Genomic DNA, 15895 nt, shown 5'->3' with positions numbered 1-15895 from the left:
TTCGCGCTAACGTGACGAATTGTCAATAAAAAAAAAATGCGGCTGCTTTCGACCGAAAAGTAAGATTTTGTGTGTGTTGGGATAAGAACCGAATGCGAATTCTGCCATGCGCCAACATTATATGGGCGCCAACGGCCATACCATGTTGAGTACACCGGTTCTCGTCCGATCACCGAAGTTAAGCAACATCGGGGCGTGGTTAGTACTTGGATGGGTGACCGCCTGGAACACCACGTGCTGTTGGCTCCCCTTCATTACTTTTTTTTTTTTTTTTATACCGCCCTCTTTCCATACCACCGTTGTGTTGTGACAAAGATTCTTGCTTAAGCATTTTAAACTACTGTAATGACCATAAAGTACGAAATTGCAGTAATTGTCTCAGTTTGAGGAGAATGTGCTAACCAAGTTCGCCAGGAAGTCTTTGAAAACGACAAAACAGTACGAATCGGCAGATATGTTCTGAAATACGTCAGCGCCTGTTGTTGTGTAGCGGTGTACAATTCCTACTTCGATATGTAATCATAAAGTTATTCTTTAGTCGTCTCGTCTCGTCTCCTCATCTCCTGCAGACGTTTCTTGTGCTTGCGCTGTTATATGGGCCACGACCCGAGCGGCAGCGAGCGGCAGTCGAGCAAAGTCGGGACAAGTCGGGACGGGGACAGGGGACAGCGATAGGAATGGTGCGAATGCACTGCAAATTACGCAAACATCTCGTCTGATGCGAGGAAGCTCACATCGCCAGCAGTGGCGCCCTCCAACAGGAACTTCCACACCCCGTACAGGCCATACGCCGGTCGGCCGCGCGCCAGCCATCCACTGGACACCAGGGACAAGATGCGTCTTCCGCGAGTGTCGAAGGCTGCACGCGCCAAGCGGATGACAGGAGGTGCAACGAGAAGCTGCGCGTCTCACACACACGGCGGCGCGCCCGCTAGTTCGGCAGTCGCTCTGCTGGCACGTCGAATTGCGGAAGGAAGTGCTTAAAATTACAATTCTGTTCATGTTTTATGTTGTAAAGTTGTTAGCTTGTAACGATGTAATGTTAATAAATAAATTTATAAAGCTCACAAAAAAAAATACACGAAGCACGTCCTTCCGGCTCATAAGTTTTGGAACTCAGGATTGCGTTCGCGCTAACGTGACGAATTGTCAATAAAAAAAAATGCGGCTGCTTTCGACCGAAAAGTAAGATTTAGTGTGTGTTGGGATAAGAACCGAATGCGAATTCTGCCATGCGCCTACATTATATGGGCGCCAACGGCCATACAATGTTGAGTACACCGGTTCTCGTCCGATCACCGAAGTTAAGCAACATCGGCGTGGTTAGTACTTGGATGGGTGACCGCCTGGGAACACCACGTGCTGTTGGCTCCCCTTCATTTACTTTTTTTTTTTTTTTTTTTATACCGCCCTCTTTCCATACCACCGTTCTGTTGTGACAAAGATTCTTGCTTAAGCATTTTAAACTACTGTAATGACCATAAGGTACGAAATTGCAGTAAATGTCTCAGTTTGAGGGAGAATGTGCTAACCAAGTTCGCCAGGAAGTCTGTGAAAACGACAAAACAGTACGAATAGGCAGATATGTTCTGAAATACGTCAGCGCCTGTTGTTGTGTAGCGGTGTACAATTCCTACTTCGATATGTAATCATAAAGTTATTCTTTAGTCGTCTCGTCTCGTCTCCTCATCTCCTGCAGACGTTTCTTGTGCTTGCGCTGTTATATGGGCCACGACCCGAGCGGCAGCGAGCGGCAGTCGAGCAAAGTCGGGGACAAGTCGGGACGGGGACAGGCACAGGGACAGGAATGGTGCGAATGCACTGCAAATTACGCAAACACCTCGTCTGAGGCGAGGCGAGGCGAGGCGAGGAAGCTCACATCGCCAGCAGTGGCGCCCTCCAACAAGACACTGCCACACCCCGCACAGGCCACACGCCGGCCGGCCGCGCGCCAGCCCTCCTGCGCTGGACACCAGGGACAAGATGCGTCTTCCGCGAGTGTCGAAGGCTGCACGCGCCAAGCGGATGACAGGAGGTGCAACGAGAAGCTGCGCGTCTCACACACACGGCGGCGCGCCCGCTAGTTCGGCAGTCGCTCTGCTGGCACGTCGGATTGCGGAAGGAAGTGCTTACAATTACAATTCTGTTCATGTTTTATGTTGTAAAGTTGTTACCTTGTAACGATGTAATGTTAATAAATAAATTTATAAAGCTCACAAAAAAAAAAAAAAAAACACGAAGCACGTCCTTCCGGCTCATAAGTTTTGGAACTCAGGATTGCGTTCGCGCTAACGTGACGAATTGTCAATAAAAAAAAAATGCGGCTGCTTTCGACCGAAAAGTAAGATTTTGTGTGTGTTGGGATAAGAACCGAATGCGAATTCTGCCATGCGCCAACATTATATGGGCGCCAACGGCCATACCATGTTGAGTACACCGGTTCTCGTCCGATCACCGAAGTTAAGCAACATCGGGCGTGGTTAGTACTTGGATGGGTGACCGCCTGGGAACACCACGTGCTGTTGGCTCCCCTTCATTTACTTTTTTTTTTTTTTTTATACCGCCCTCTTTCCATACCACCGTTGTGTTGTGACAAAGATTCTTGCTTAAGCATTTTAAACTACTGTAATGACCATAAAGTACGAAATTGCAGTAATTGTCTCAGTTTGAGGGAGAATGTGCTAACCAAGTTCGCCAGGAAGTCTTTGAAAACGACAAAACAGTACGAATCGGCAGATATGTTCTGAAATACGTCAGCGCCTGTTGTTGTGTAGCGGTGTACCTACTTCGATATGTAATCATAAAGTTATTCTTTAGTCGTCTCGTCTCGTCTCCTCATCTCCTGCAGACGTTTCTTGTGCTTGCGCTGTTATATGGGCCACGACCCGAGCGGCAGCGAGCGGCAGTCGAGCAAAGTCGGGACAAGTCGGGGACGGGGACAGGGACAGCGATAGGAATGGTGCGAATGCACTGCAAAATTACGCAAACATCTCGTCTGATGCGAGGAAGCTCACATCGCCAGCAGTGGCGCCCTCCAACAGGAACTTCCACACCCCGTACAGGCCATACGCCGGTCGGCCGCGCGCCAGCCATCCACTGGACACCAGGGACAAGATGCGTCTTCCGCGAGTGTCGAAGGCTGCACGCGCCAAGCGGATGACAGGAGGTGCAACGAGAAGCTGCGCGTCTCACACACACGGCGGCGCGCCCGCTAGTTCGGCAGTCGCTCTGCTGGCACGTCGGATTGCGGAAGGAAGTGCTTACAATTACAATTCTGTTCATGTTTTATGTTGTAAAGTTGTTACCTTGTAACGATGTAATGTTAATAAATAAATTTATAAAGCTCACAAAAAAAAAAAAAAAAACACGAAGCACGTCCTTCCGGCTCATAAGTTTTGGAACTCAGGATTGCGTTCGCGCTAACGTGACGAATTGTCAATAAAAAAAAAAATGCGGCTGCTTTCGACCGAAAAGTAAGATTTTGTGTGTGTTTGGGATAAGAACCGAATGCGAATTCTGCCATGCGCCAACATTATATGGGCGCCAACGGCCATACCATGTTGAGTACACCGGTTCTCGTCCGATCACCGAAGTTAAGCAACATCGGGCGTGGTTAGTACTTGGATGGGTGACCGCCTGGGAACACCACGTGCTGTTGGCTCCCCTTCATTTACTTTTTTTTTTTTTTTTATACCGCCCTCTTTCCATACCACCGTTGTGTTGTGACAAAGATTCTTGCTTAAGCATTTTAAACTACTGTAATGACCATAAAGTACGAAATTGCAGTAATTGTCTCAGTTTGAGGGAGAATGTGCTAACCAAGTTCGCCAGGAAGTCTTTGAAAACGACAAAACAGTACGAATCGGCAGATATGTTCTGAAATACGTCAGCGCCTGTTGTTGTGTAGCGGTGTACAATTCCTACTTCGATATGTAATCATAAAGTTATTCTTTAGTCGTCTCGTCTCGTCTCCTCATCTCCTGCAGACGTTTCTTGTGCTTGCGCTGTTATATGGGCCACGACCCGAGCGGCAGCGAGCGGCAGTCGAGCAAAGTCGGGACAAGTCGGGACGGGGACAGGGACAGCGATAGGAATGGTGCGAATGCACTGCAAATTACGCAAACATCTCGTCTGATGCGAGGAAGCTCACATCGCCAGCAGTGGCGCCCTCCAACAGGAACTTCCACACCCCGTACAGGCCATACGCCGGTCGGCCGCGCGCCAGCCATCCACTGGACACCAGGGACAAGATGCGTCTTCCGCGAGTGTCGAAGGCTGCACGCGCCAAGCGGATGACAGGAGGTGCAACGAGAAGCTGCGCGTCTCACACACACGGCGGCGCGCCCGCTAGTTCGGCAGTCGCTCTGCTGGCACGTCGGATTGCGGAAGGAAGTGCTTACAATTACAATTCTGTTCATGTTTTATGTTGTAAAGTTGTTACCTTGTAACGATGTAATGTTAATAAATAAATTTATAAAGCTCACAAAAAAAAAAAAAAAAAACACGAAGCACGTCCTTCCGGCTCATAAGTTTTGGAACTCAGGATTGCGTTCGCGCTAACGTGACGAATTGTCAATAAAAAAAAAATGCGGCTGCTTTCGACCGAAAAGTAAGATTTTGTGTGTGTTGGGATAAGAACCGAATGCGAATTCTGCCATGCGCCAACATTATATGGGCGCCAACGGCCATACCATGTTGAGTACACCGGTTCTCGTCCGATCACCGAAGTTAAGCAACATCGGGCGTGGTTAGTACTTGGATGGGTGACCGCCTGGGAACACCACGTGCTGTTGGCTCCCCTTCATTTACTTTTTTTTTTTTTTTTTATACCGCCCTCTTTCCATACCACCGTTGTGTTGTGACAAAGATTCTTGCTTAAGCATTTTAAACTACTGTAATGACCATAAAGTACGAAATTGCAGTAATTGTCTCAGTTTGAGGGAGAATGTGCTAACCAAGTTCGCCAGGAAGTCTTTGAAAACGACAAAACAGTACGAATCGGCAGATATGTTCTGAAATACGTCAGCGCCTGTTGTTGTGTAGCGGTGTACAATTCCTACTTCGATATGTAATCATAAAGTTATTCTTTAGTCGTCTCGTCTCGTCTCCTCATCTCCTGCAGACGTTTCTTGTGCTTGCGCTGTTATATGGGGCCACGACCCGAGCGGCAGCGAGCGGCAGTCGAGCAAAGTCGGGACAAGTCGGGACGGGGGACAGGCACAGGGACAGGAATGGTGCGAATGCACTGCAAATTACGCAAACACCTCGTCTGAGGCGAGGCGAGGCGAGGCGAGGAAGCTCACATCGCCAGCAGTGGCGCCCTCCAACAAGACACTGCCACACCCCGCACAGGCCACACGCCGGCCGGCCGCGCGCCAGCCCTCCTGCGCTGGACACCAGGGACAAGATGCGTCCTTCCGCGAGTGTCGAAGGCTGCACGCGCCAAGCGGATGACAGGAGGTGCAACGAGAAGCTGCGCGTCTCACACACACGGCGGCGCGCCCGCTAGTTCGGCAGTCGCTCTGCTGGCACGTCGAATTGCGGAAGGAAGTGCTTAAAATTACAATTCTGTTCATGTTTTATGTTGTAAAGTTGTTAGCTTGTAACGATGTAATGTTAATAAATAAATTTATAAAGCTCACAAAAAAAAAATACACGAAGCACGTCCTTCCGGCTCATAAGTTTTGGAACTCAGGATTGCGTTCGCGCTAACGTGACGAATTGTCAATAAAAAAAAATGCGGCTGCTTTCGACCGAAAAGTAAGATTTAGTGTGTGTTGGGATAAGAACCGAATGCGAATTCTGCCATGCGCCTACATTATATGGGCGCCAACGGCCATACAATGTTGAGTACACCGGTTCTCGTCCGATCACCGAAGTTAAGCAACATCGGGCGTGGTTAGTACTTGGATGGGTGACCGCCTGGGAACACCACGTGCTGTTGGCTCCCCTTCATTTACTTTTTTTTTTTTTTTTTTATACCGCCCTCTTTCCATACCACCGTTCTGTTGTGACAAAGATTCTTGCTTAAGCATTTTAAACTACTGTAATGACCATAAGGTACGAAATTGCAGTAAATGTCTCAGTTTGAGGGAGAATGTGCTAACCAAGTTCGCCAGGAAGTCTGTGAAAACGACAAAACAGTACGAATAGGCAGATATGTTCTGAAATACGTCAGCGCCTGTTGTTGTGTAGCGGTGTACAATTCCTACTTCGATATGTAATCATAAAGTTATTCTTTAGTCGTCTCGTCTCGTCTCCTCATCTCCTGCAGACGTTTCTTGTGCTTGCGCTGTTATATGGGCCACGACCCGAGCGGCAGCGAGCGGCAGTCGAGCAAAGTCGGGACAAGTCGGGACGGGGACAGGCACAGGGACAGGAATGGTGCGAATGCACTGCAAATTACGCAAACACCTCGTCTGAGGCGAGGCGAGGCGAGGCGAGGAAGCTCACATCGCCAGCAGTGGCGCCCTCCAACAAGACACTGCCACACCCCGCACAGGCCACACGCCGGCCGGCCGCGCGCCAGCCCTCCTGCGCTGGACACCAGGGACAAGATGCGTCTTCCGCGAGTGTCGAAGGCTGCACGCGCCAAGCGGATGACAGGAGGTGCAACGAGAAGCTGCGCGTCTCACACACACGGCGGCGCGCCCGCTAGTTCGGCAGTCGCTCTGCTGGCACGTCGGATTGCGGAAGGAAGTGCTTACAATTACAATTCTGTTCATGTTTTATGTTTGTAAAGTTGTTACCTTGTAACGATGTAATGTTAATAAATAAATTTATAAAGCTCACAAAAAAAAAAAAAAAAAAACACGAAGCACGTCCTTCCGGCTCATAAGTTTTGGAACTCAGGATTGCGTTCGCGCTAACGTGACGAATTGTCAATAAAAAAAAAATGCGGCTGCTTTCGACCGAAAAGTAAGATTTTGTGTGTGTTGGGATAAGAACCGAATGCGAATTCTGCCATGCGCCAACATTATATGGGCGCCAACGGCCATACCATGTTGAGTACACCGGTTCTCGTCCGATCACCGAAGTTAAGCAACATCGGGCGTGGTTAGTACTTGGATGGGTGACCGCCTGGGAACACCACGTGCTGTTGGCTCCCCTTCATTTACTTTTTTTTTTTTTTTTATACCGCCCTCTTTCCATACCACCGTTGTGTTGTGACAAAGATTCTTGCTTAAGCATTTTAAACTACTGTAATGACCATAAAGTACGAAATTGCAGTAATTGTCTCAGTTTGAGGGAGAATGTGCTAACCAAGTTCGCCAGGAAGTCTTTGAAAACGACAAAACAGTACGAATCGGCAGATATGTTCTGAAATACGTCAGCGCCTGTTGTTGTGTAGCGGTGTACAATTCCTACTTCGATATGTAATCATAAAGTTATTCTTTAGTCGTCTCGTCTCGTCTCCTCATCTCCTGCAGACGTTTCTTGTGCTTGCGCTGTTATATGGGCCACGACCCGAGCGGCAGCGAGCGGCAGTCGAGCAAAGTCGGGACAAGTCGGGACGGGGACAGGGACAGCGATAGGAATGGTGCGAATGCACTGCAAATTACGCAAACATCTCGTCTGATGCGAGGAAGCTCACATCGCCAGCAGTGGCGCCCTCCAACAGGAACTTCCACACCCCGTACAGGCCATACGCCGGTCGGCCGCGCGCCAGCCATCCACTGGACACCAGGGACAAGATGCGTCTTCCGCGAGTGTCGAAGGCTGCACGCGCCAAGCGGATGACAGGAGGTGCAACGAGAAGCTGCGCGTCTCACACACACGGCGGCGCGCCCGCTAGTTCGGCAGTCGCTCTGCTGGCACGTCGGATTGCGGAAGGAAGTGCTTACAATTACAATTCTGTTCATGTTTTATGTTGTAAAGTTGTTACCTTGTAACGATGTAATGTTAATAAATAAATTTATAAAGCTCACAAAAAAAAAAAAAAAAAAACACGAAGCACGTCCTTCCGGCTCATAAGTTTTGGAACTCAGGATTGCGTTCGCGCTAACGTGACGAATTGTCAATAAAAAAAAAATGCGGCTGCTTTCGACCGAAAAGTAAGATTTTGTGTGTGTTGGGATAAGAACCGAATGCGAATTCTGCCATGCGCCAACATTATATGGGCGCCAACGGCCATACCATGTTGAGTACACCGGTTCTCGTCCGATCACCGAAGTTAAGCAACATCGGGCGTGGTTAGTACTTGGATGGGTGACCGCCTGGGAACACCACGTGCTGTTGGCTCCCCTTCATTTACTTTTTTTTTTTTTTTTATACCGCCCTCTTTCCATACCACCGTTGTGTTGTGACAAAGATTCTTGCTTAAGCATTTTAAACTACTGTAATGACCATAAAGTACGAAATTGCAGTAATTGTCTCAGTTTGAGGGAGAATGTGCTAACCAAGTTCGCCAGGAAGTCTTTGAAAACGACAAAACAGTACGAATCGGCAGATATGTTCTGAAATACGTCAGCGCCTGTTGTTGTGTAGCGGTGTACAATTCCTACTTCGATATGTAATCATAAAGTTATTCTTTAGTCGTCTCGTCTCGTCTCCTCATCTCCTGCAGACGTTTCTTGTGCTTGCGCTGTTATATGGGCCACGACCCGAGCGGCAGCGAGCGGCAGTCGAGCAAAGTCGGGACAAGTCGGGACGGGGACAGGCACAGGGACAGGAATGGTGCGAATGCACTGCAAATTACGCAAACACCTCGTCTGAGGCGAGGCGAGGCGAGGCGAGGAAGCTCACATCGCCAGCAGTGGCGCCCTCCAACAAGACACTGCCACACCCCGCACAGGCCACACGCCGGCCGGCCGCGCGCCAGCCCTCCTGCGCTGGACACCAGGGACAAGATGCGTCTTCCGCGAGTGTCGAAGGCTGCACGCGCCAAGCGGATGACAGGAGGTGCAACGAGAAGCTGCGCGTCTCACACACACGGCGGCGCGCCCGCTAGTTCGGCAGTCGCTCTGCTGGCACGTCGAATTGCGGAAGGAAGTGCTTAAAATTACAATTCTGTTCATGTTTTATGTTGTAAAGTTGTTAGCTTGTAACGATGTAATGTTAATAAATAAATTTATAAAGCTCACAAAAAAAAATACACGAAGCACGTCCTTCCGGCTCATAAGTTTTGGAACTCAGGATTGCGTTCGCGCTAACGTGACGAATTGTCAATAAAAAAAAATGCGGCTGCTTTCGACCGAAAAGTAAGATTTAGTGTGTGTTGGGATAAGAACCGAATGCGAATTCTGCCATGCGCCTACATTATATGGGCGCCAACGGCCATACAATGTTGAGTACACCGGTTCTCGTCCGATCACCGAAGTTAAGCAACATCGGGCGTGGTTAGTACTTGGATGGGTGACCGCCTGGGAACACCACGTGCTGTTGGCTCCCCTTCATTTACTTTTTTTTTTTTTTTTTTATACCGCCCTCTTTCCATACCACCGTTCTGTTGTGACAAAGATTCTTGCTTAAGCATTTTAAACTACTGTAATGACCATAAGGTACGAAATTGCAGTAAATGTCTCAGTTTGAGGGAGAATGTGCTAACCAAGTTCGCCAGGAAGTCTGTGAAAACGACAAAACAGTACGAATAGGCAGATATGTTCTGAAATACGTCAGCGCCTGTTGTTGTGTAGCGGTGTACAATTCCTACTTCGATATGTAATCATAAAGTTATTCTTTAGTCGTCTCGTCTCGTCTCCTCATCTCCTGCAGACGTTTCTTGTGCTTGCGCTGTTATATGGGCCACGACCCGAGCGGCAGCGAGCGGCAGTCGAGCAAAGTCGGGACAAGTCGGGACGGGGACAGGCACAGGGACAGGAATGGTGCGAATGCACTGCAAATTACGCAAACACCTCGTCTGAGGCGAGGCGAGGCGAGGCGAGGAAGCTCACATCGCCAGCAGTGGCGCCCTCCAACAAGACACTGCCACACCCCGCACAGGCCACACGCCGGCCGGCCGCGCGCCAGCCCTCCTGCGCTGGACACCAGGGACAAGATGCGTCTTCCGCGAGTGTCGAAGGCTGCACGCGCCAAGCGGATGACAGGAGGTGCAACGAGAAGCTGCGCGTCTCACACACACGGCGGCGCGCCCGCTAGTTCGGCAGTCGCTCTGCTGGCACGTCGGATTGCGGAAGGAAGTGCTTACAATTACAATTCTGTTCATGTTTTATGTTGTAAAGTTGTTACCTTGTAACGATGTAATGTTAATAAATAAATTTATAAAGCTCACAAAAAAAAAAAAAAAAACACGAAGCACGTCCTTCCGGCTCATAAGTTTTGGAACTCAGGATTGCGTTCGCGCTAACGTGACGAATTGTCAATAAAAAAAAAATGCGGCTGCTTTCGACCGAAAAGTAAGATTTTGTGTGTGTTGGGATAAGAACCGAATGCGAATTCTGCCATGCGCCAACATTATATGGGCGCCAACGGCCATACCATGTTGAGTACACCGGTTCTCGTCCGATCACCGAAGTTAAGCAACATCGGGCGTGGTTAGTACTTGGATGGGTGACCGCCTGGGAACACCACGTGCTGTTGGCTCCCCTTCATTTACTTTTTTTTTTTTTTTTATACCGCCCTCTTTCCATACCACCGTTGTGTTGTGACAAAGATTCTTGCTTAAGCATTTTAAACTACTGTAATGACCATAAAGTACGAAATTGCAGTAATTGTCTCAGTTTGAGGGAGAATGTGCTAACCAAGTTCGCCAGGAAGTCTTTGAAAACGACAAAACAGTACGAATCGGCAGATATGTTCTGAAATACGTCAGCGCCTGTTGTTGTGTAGCGGTGTACAATTCCTACTTCGATATGTAATCATAAAGTTATTCTTTAGTCGTCTCGTCTCGTCTCCTCATCTCCTGCAGACGTTTCTTGTGCTTGCGCTGTTATATGGGCCACGACCCGAGCGGCAGCGAGCGGCAGTCGAGCAAAGTCGGGACAAGTCGGGACGGGGACAGGGACAGCGATAGGAATGGTGCGAATGCACTGCAAATTACGCAAACATCTCGTCTGATGCGAGGAAGCTCACATCGCCAGCAGTGGCGCCCTCCAACAGGAACTTCCACACCCCGTACAGGCCATACGCCGGTCGGCCGCGCGCCAGCCATCCACTGGACACCAGGGACAAGATGCGTCTTCCGCGAGTGTCGAAGGCTGCACGCGCCAAGCGGATGACAGGAGGTGCAACGAGAAGCTGCGCGTCTCACACACACGGCGGCGCGCCCGCTAGTTCGGCAGTCGCTCTGCTGGCACGTCGGATTGCGGAAGGAAGTGCTTACAATTACAATTCTGTTCATGTTTTATGTTGTAAAGTTGTTACCTTGTAACGATGTAATGTTAATAAATAAATTTATAAAGCTCACAAAAAAAAAAAAAAAAACACGAAGCACGTCCTTCCGGCTCATAAGTTTTGGAACTCAGGATTGCGTTCGCGCTAACGTGACGAATTGTCAATAAAAAAAAAATGCGGCTGCTTTCGACCGAAAAGTAAGATTTTGTGTGTGTTGGGATAAGAACCGAATGCGAATTCTGCCATGCGCCAACATTATATGGGCGCCAACGGCCATACCATGTTGAGTACACCGGTTCTCGTCCGATCACCGAAGTTAAGCAACATCGGGCGTGGTTAGTACTTGGATGGGTGACCGCCTGGGAACACCACGTGCTGTTGGCTCCCCTTCATTTACTTTTTTTTTTTTTTTTATACCGCCCTCTTTCCATACCACCGTTGTGTTGTGACAAAGATTCTTGCTTAAGCATTTTAAACTACTGTAATGACCATAAAGTACGAAATTGCAGTAATTGTCTCAGTTTGAGGGAGAATGTGCTAACCAAGTTCGCCAGGAAGTCTTTGAAAACGACAAAACAGTACGAATCGGCAGATATGTTCTGAAATACGTCAGCGCCTGTTGTTGTGTAGCGGTGTACAATTCCTACTTCGATATGTAATCATAAAGTTATTCTTTAGTCGTCTCGTCTCGTCTCCTCATCTCCTGCAGACGTTTCTTGTGCTTGCGCTGTTATATGGGCCACGACCCGAGCGGCAGCGAGCGGCAGTCGAGCAAAGTCGGGACAAGTCGGGACGGGGACAGGCACAGGGACAGGAATGGTGCGAATGCACTGCAAATTACGCAAACACCTCGTCTGAGGCGAGGCGAGGCGAGGCGAGGAAGCTCACATCGCCAGCAGTGGCGCCCTCCAACAAGACACTGCCACACCCCGCACAGGCCACACGCCGGCCGGCCGCGCGCCAGCCCTCCTGCGCTGGACACCAGGGACAAGATGCGTCTTCCGCGAGTGTCGAAGGCTGCACGCGCCAAGCGGATGACAGGAGGTGCAACGAGAAGCTGCGCGTCTCACACACACGGCGGCGCGCCCGCTAGTTCGGCAGTCGCTCTGCTGGCACGTCGAATTGCGGAAGGAAGTGCTTAAAATTACAATTCTGTTCATGTTTTATGTTGTAAAGTTGTTAGCTTGTAACGATGTAATGTTAATAAATAAATTTATAAAGCTCACAAAAAAAAATACACGAAGCACGTCCTTCCGGCTCATAAGTTTTGGAACTCAGGATTGCGTTCGCGCTAACGTGACGAATTGTCAATAAAAAAAAATGCGGCTGCTTTCGACCGAAAAGTAAGATTTAGTGTGTGTTGGGATAAGAACCGAATGCGAATTCTGCCATGCGCCTACATTATATGGGCGCCAACGGCCATACAATGTTGAGTACACCGGTTCTCGTCCGATCACCGAAGTTAAGCAACATCGGGCGTGGTTAGTACTTGGATGGGTGACCGCCTGGGAACACCACGTGCTGTTGGCTCCCCTTCATTTACTTTTTTTTTTTTTTTTTTATACCGCCCTCTTTCCATACCACCGTTCTGTTGTGACAAAGATTCTTGCTTAAGCATTTTAAACTACTGTAATGACCATAAGGTACGAAATTGCAGTAAATGTCTCAGTTTGAGGGAGAATGTGCTAACCAAGTTCGCCAGGAAGTCTGTGAAAACGACAAAACAGTACGAATAGGCAGATATGTTCTGAAATACGTCAGCGCCTGTTGTTGTGTAGCGGTGTACAATTCCTACTTCGATATGTAATCATAAAGTTATTCTTTAGTCGTCTCGTCTCGTCTCCTCATCTCCTGCAGACGTTTCTTGTGCTTGCGCTGTTATATGGGCCACGACCCGAGCGGCAGCGAGCGGCAGTCGAGCAAAGTCGGGACAAGTCGGGACGGGGACAGGCACAGGGACAGGAATGGTGCGAATGCACTGCAAATTACGCAAACACCTCGTCTGAGGCGAGGCGAGGCGAGGCGAGGAAGCTCACATCGCCAGCAGTGGCGCCCTCCAACAAGACACTGCCACACCCCGCACAGGCCACACGCCGGCCGGCCGCGCGCCAGCCCTCCTGCGCTGGACACCAGGGACAAGATGCGTCTTCCGCGAGTGTCGAAGGCTGCACGCGCCAAGCGGATGACAGGAGGTGCAACGAGAAGCTGCGCGTCTCACACACACGGCGGCGCGCCCGCTAGTTCGGCAGTCGCTCTGCTGGCACGTCGGATTGCGGAAGGAAGTGCTTACAATTACAATTCTGTTCATGTTTTATGTTGTAAAGTTGTTACCTTGTAACGATGTAATGTTAATAAATAAATTTATAAAGCTCACAAAAAAAAAAAAAAAAACACGAAGCACGTCCTTCCGGCTCATAAGTTTTGGAACTCAGGATTGCGTTCGCGCTAACGTGACGAATTGTCAATAAAAAAAAAATGCGGCTGCTTTCGACCGAAAAGTAAGATTTTGTGTGTGTTGGGATAAGAACCGAATGCGAATTCTGCCATGCGCCAACATTATATGGGCGCCAACGGCCATACCATGTTGAGTACACCGGTTCTCGTCCGATCACCGAAGTTAAGCAACATCGGGCGTGGTTAGTACTTGGATGGGTGACCGCCTGGGAACACCACGTGCTGTTGGCTCCCCTTCATTTACTTTTTTTTTTTTTTTTATACCGCCCTCTTTCCATACCACCGTTGTGTTGTGACAAAGATTCTTGCTTAAGCATTTTAAACTACTGTAATGACCATAAAGTACGAAATTGCAGTAATTGTCTCAGTTTGAGGGAGAATGTGCTAACCAAGTTCGCCAGGAAGTCTTTGAAAACGACAAAACAGTACGAATCGGCAGATATGTTCTGAAATACGTCAGCGCCTGTTGTTGTGTAGCGGTGTACAATTCCTACTTCGATATGTAATCATAAAGTTATTCTTTAGTCGTCTCGTCTCGTCTCCTCATCTCCTGCAGACGTTTCTTGTGCTTGCGCTGTTATATGGGCCACGACCCGAGCGGCAGCGAGCGGCAGTCGAGCAAAGTCGGGACAAGTCGGGACGGGGACAGGGACAGCGATAGGAATGGTGCGAATGCACTGCAAATTACGCAAACATCTCGTCTGATGCGAGGAAGCTCACATCGCCAGCAGTGGCGCCCTCCAACAGGAACTTCCACACCCCGTACAGGCCATACGCCGGTCGGCCGCGCGCCAGCCATCCACTGGACACCAGGGACAAGATGCGTCTTCCGCGAGTGTCGAAGGCTGCACGCGCCAAGCGGATGACAGGAGGTGCAACGAGAAGCTGCGCGTCTCACACACACGGCGGCGCGCCCGCTAGTTCGGCAGTCGCTCTGCTGGCACGTCGGATTGCGGAAGGAAGTGCTTACAATTACAATTCTGTTCATGTTTTATGTTGTAAAGTTGTTACCTTGTAACGATGTAATGTTAATAAATAAATTTATAAAGCTCACAAAAAAAAAAAAAAAAACACGAAGCACGTCCTTCCGGCTCATAAGTTTTGGAACTCAGGATTGCGTTCGCGCTAACGTGACGAATTGTCAATAAAAAAAAAATGCGGCTGCTTTCGACCGAAAAGTAAGATTTTGTGTGTGTTGGGATAAGAACCGAATGCGAATTCTGCCATGCGCCAACATTATATGGGCGCCAACGGCCATACCATGTTGAGTACACCGGTTCTCGTCCGATCACCGAAGTTAAGCAACATCGGGCGTGGTTAGTACTTGGATGGGTGACCGCCTGGGAACACCACGTGCTGTTGGCTCCCCTTCATTTACTTTTTTTTTTTTTTTTATACCGCCCTCTTTCCATACCACCGTTGTGTTGTGACAAAGATTCTTGCTTAAGCATTTTAAACTACTGTAATGACCATAAAGTACGAAATTGCAGTAATTGTCTCAGTTTGAGGGAGAATGTGCTAACCAAGTTCGCCAGGAAGTCTTTGAAAACGACAAAACAGTACGAATCGGCAGATATGTTCTGAAATACGTCAGCGCCTGTTGTTGTGTAGCGGTGTACAATTCCTACTTCGATATGTAATCATAAAGTTATTCTTTAGTCGTCTCGTCTCGTCTCCTCATCTCCTGCAGACGTTTCTTGTGCTTGCGCTGTTATATGGGCCACGACCCGAGCGGCAGCGAGCGGCAGTCGAGCAAAGTCGGGACAAGTCGGGACGGGGACAGGGACAGCGATAGGAATGGTGCGAATGCACTGCAAATTACGCAAACATCTCGTCTGATGCGAGGAAGCTCACATCGCCAGCAGTGGCGCCCTCCAACAGGAACTTCCACACCCCGTACAGGCCATACGCCGGTCGGCCGCGCGCCAGCCATCCACTGGACACCAGGGACAAGATGCGTCTTCCGCGAGTGTCGAAGGCTGCACGCGCCAAGCGGATGACAGGAGGTGCAACGAGAAGCTGCGCGTCTCACACACACGGCGGCGCGCCCGCTAGTTCGGCAGTCGCTCTGCTGGCACGTCGGATTGCGGAAGGAAGTGCTTACAATTACAATTCTGTTCATGTTTTATGTTGTAAAGTTGTTACCTTG

At 49.3% G+C, this 15895-nt stretch overlaps 14 non-coding genes across 14 annotated transcripts; all 14 read left to right on the top strand.

Annotated features, from left to right (window-relative positions):
- Window positions 1-127: 127 nt before the first annotated feature.
- Window positions 128-246, top strand: LOC124737353. Its single transcript, XR_007009696.1, has one exon. It is a non-coding gene; the product is annotated as a 5S ribosomal RNA (ribosomal RNA).
- A 1007-nt stretch (window positions 247-1253) lies between these two features.
- LOC124737351 lies at window positions 1254-1371 on the top strand. The gene has a single exon (XR_007009695.1). It is a non-coding gene; the product is annotated as a 5S ribosomal RNA (ribosomal RNA).
- Window positions 1372-2409: 1038 nt separating this feature from the next.
- On the top strand, window positions 2410-2528 carry LOC124737333. The gene has a single exon (XR_007009678.1). It is a non-coding gene; the product is annotated as a 5S ribosomal RNA (ribosomal RNA).
- A 1014-nt stretch (window positions 2529-3542) lies between these two features.
- On the top strand, window positions 3543-3661 carry LOC124737332. Its single transcript, XR_007009677.1, has one exon. It is a non-coding gene; the product is annotated as a 5S ribosomal RNA (ribosomal RNA).
- Window positions 3662-4677: 1016 nt separating this feature from the next.
- LOC124737331 lies at window positions 4678-4796 on the top strand. Its single transcript, XR_007009676.1, has one exon. It is a non-coding gene; the product is annotated as a 5S ribosomal RNA (ribosomal RNA).
- Window positions 4797-5828: 1032 nt separating this feature from the next.
- Window positions 5829-5947, top strand: LOC124737348. The gene has a single exon (XR_007009692.1). It is a non-coding gene; the product is annotated as a 5S ribosomal RNA (ribosomal RNA).
- A 1039-nt stretch (window positions 5948-6986) lies between these two features.
- LOC124737329 lies at window positions 6987-7105 on the top strand. The gene has a single exon (XR_007009675.1). It is a non-coding gene; the product is annotated as a 5S ribosomal RNA (ribosomal RNA).
- A 1017-nt stretch (window positions 7106-8122) lies between these two features.
- Window positions 8123-8241, top strand: LOC124737328. The gene has a single exon (XR_007009674.1). It is a non-coding gene; the product is annotated as a 5S ribosomal RNA (ribosomal RNA).
- Window positions 8242-9268: 1027 nt separating this feature from the next.
- LOC124737347 lies at window positions 9269-9387 on the top strand. The gene has a single exon (XR_007009691.1). It is a non-coding gene; the product is annotated as a 5S ribosomal RNA (ribosomal RNA).
- Window positions 9388-10423: 1036 nt separating this feature from the next.
- LOC124737327 lies at window positions 10424-10542 on the top strand. Its single transcript, XR_007009673.1, has one exon. It is a non-coding gene; the product is annotated as a 5S ribosomal RNA (ribosomal RNA).
- A 1015-nt stretch (window positions 10543-11557) lies between these two features.
- On the top strand, window positions 11558-11676 carry LOC124737325. Its single transcript, XR_007009671.1, has one exon. It is a non-coding gene; the product is annotated as a 5S ribosomal RNA (ribosomal RNA).
- Window positions 11677-12703: 1027 nt separating this feature from the next.
- On the top strand, window positions 12704-12822 carry LOC124737346. The gene has a single exon (XR_007009690.1). It is a non-coding gene; the product is annotated as a 5S ribosomal RNA (ribosomal RNA).
- A 1036-nt stretch (window positions 12823-13858) lies between these two features.
- On the top strand, window positions 13859-13977 carry LOC124737324. Its single transcript, XR_007009670.1, has one exon. It is a non-coding gene; the product is annotated as a 5S ribosomal RNA (ribosomal RNA).
- Window positions 13978-14992: 1015 nt separating this feature from the next.
- LOC124737323 lies at window positions 14993-15111 on the top strand. Its single transcript, XR_007009669.1, has one exon. It is a non-coding gene; the product is annotated as a 5S ribosomal RNA (ribosomal RNA).
- The last annotated feature ends 784 nt before the right edge of the window (window positions 15112-15895 follow it).

This window comes from Schistocerca piceifrons, unplaced genomic scaffold (genome assembly GCF_021461385.2).
Source record: "Schistocerca piceifrons isolate TAMUIC-IGC-003096 unplaced genomic scaffold, iqSchPice1.1 HiC_scaffold_1697, whole genome shotgun sequence".
Classification (NCBI taxonomy): domain Eukaryota; kingdom Metazoa; phylum Arthropoda; class Insecta; order Orthoptera; family Acrididae; genus Schistocerca; species Schistocerca piceifrons.
The sequence above is the reverse complement of the archived record's forward strand: the minus strand, read 5'-3'. Positions and strand labels throughout refer to the sequence as shown.